Source organism: Chondrus crispus, genomic scaffold (genome assembly GCF_000350225.1).
Source record: "Chondrus crispus Stackhouse genomic scaffold, scaffold_34, whole genome shotgun sequence".
Lineage (NCBI taxonomy): Eukaryota > Rhodophyta > Florideophyceae > Gigartinales > Gigartinaceae > Chondrus > Chondrus crispus.
Window position 1 is genome coordinate 200,167 of NW_005179250.1, and position 2,267 is coordinate 202,433.

A 2,267-nucleotide genomic window follows, 5' to 3' on the forward strand; every position below is an offset into this window, starting at 1 on the left:
AGTCTTTCAAATCGCCAGCTCCAAGTCCATGCCGCTAACCTCGTCGCCCAACTTCCGGACGCCGTGGCCGATTCTAGCCCGTCGCGCAGCGCCTCAACCAGCCACCTACGCACAATGCCCCGAATAGCACTCGAAATAGATCCTTAAGGACTAATCATTCAAGACAAGAAAGCCCGCCGCCTGACACCGGCACGGGCCGTCGTGCCGTCCGCTTGCATGATTACAAAACTCAGGTCACCATTTCCGTCACGATGGATGATGGGGTCAGGATCTCCACACGCGAATCTAACCGCAAACGTAGAAGTCGCACTGTTCATTCAAGTTCGAGCTCCGATTCCAGTTCAACTAGTTCCAGTCAATCTGGGACGGGCTATTTTCCGCCTCATTCGGAAAGCGACCATCCGGCAAGCAGTCATAACGGCGGCAGCGGGGAAGAGATTGGCGATCCAGAGAATATCTCAGCGAGAAACAGCGGAGGCCCTGGAAGCGATGGCAGCGACAACTCCATGGGAAGTCACATCACTGACGACTGCACAAAAGAAGCAATTGAAAAAGACTTGGCTGTCGGTATGTTGATATCCTTTTCTCGGCCTCCTTACATGTGAGCGCCTCGGAGACAAAGGGTATCTGCGGTAACAGCCACAAGGCCATGAAGACTGGCTCATGCGTGCTAACTCGGCGTTGGACTAGGGCACCTCAGAAGTGGGTCTGAAAAGGATAGCTGAGGGGGGGAAAGAGATATGTATTTCTGTGGTCGTAGCTGTTCATACATGACATGCAGCAGGGTAGAGCAGACTGGGTATAGACCGTAAGTGGCAAAGCGTTGAGGCCTCTCCTGTCGAAAGGGGTTGCTCGCAGGTTCTCGGCTGCGTATGCGCCTACGGAGCCAGCTTGCCAGGTACCCCGAAGATTGTATGGCCCGAGATTACGCTCGCCCTTTCCACGTAACCGAGGCGTTGCTGAAGGTCGACACACGCTCAGGAGGGACTGGTGATTCTTTAGGTTGTTTGTCACACCGCTGCCTTAGTGCAATCTCAACTTGTTATTCCCCAACTTGTGATGTGGAGAATCAAAAGTACAGAGAAAGAGAGTATCTCTCTCTCAGTGTACAGTGTGCACGATCGTGATCATGCAGGCGGGAACAACCCTTCTCCATCCGTCATCATGTGCTTGAAGCACATGATGACGGATGGAGAAGGGTTTGAATGGGACATTGACGAGTTTGGAAGGGTACGCAAACGCTCTCATCTATCTTCTATCTGAACGAAAATTTTCGCTTTCTTCTCTGTGCCAGAAATTGAAAGCAATTCAAAACTCCGATCATAAATTGCCCAATGAATAGTCTCACATCATCATTGTGCACACCTGTCGAATATTTATTCGTCGTGACGCTAAGCAATTGAACTGGCGAAGGCCGGCTGCCGCCTCCCACAAGTCCCCAAGATCGAAGAGCTGAAATGTCTCCCGAGGTTTTGCGTTGCAAAAATAATATATGCCGGGCACGCTCACCTTGCGCGACAGGATTACGGATCACCGCTTCGTCGCATCAGCCGCTTTCAGAATCCCTACAAGCCCCGCTTCCTGGATCGCCACAACTGCTCTCGTCGCTCCCACCCGCGCCACCGCCATCGAAAAACCCTCCGCGCAATCACCATCTTTGCCGCTGCAACCGCACCCACCGCACCCGTAACAGTCGCTACACACACCCGCAGCGGCCGCACTCGCACCTGCCGACACTACCCCAGCAGCACCCACTCTTACCGGACCCGCCACCGCTCAAGCTGCACCCGCGCCCGGCTCCATCGCCACCTCGGCGGCACCCAAGCCCACCGCCACCCCCGCTGCACCTGAGCCCGCCGCCACCCCTCCGCATCCAAGCCCGCCGCCACCCCCGCCGCACCCAAGCCCACCGCCACCCCGCACCGCCCAAGCCCGCCGCCACCCTCGCCGCACCCAAACCCGCCGCCACCCCCGTCGTACCCCAGCCCATCGCTGCTGCAACGCAAAATGATGATTTGGAGCCACGGAAGAGTAGGAGAGCCCCTTCCAAGGCAGGCTCATTATACGTACTGCAGAGGGCAACACCTGTGCGGAATGTGGTACTACAAACATTCATCATAGTTGATGATGAACCTAAAACAAGGTGGTAGTTGTGGAGGAGCGCTGCCGCAAAACAGAACGTGGACAAGGAAGAGCGGCATCGAGTTGCCCGATTGTGAAGCGAGCTGATCGCGAGGAGAACCGGTGGCTTTGTACTGATCAGACAC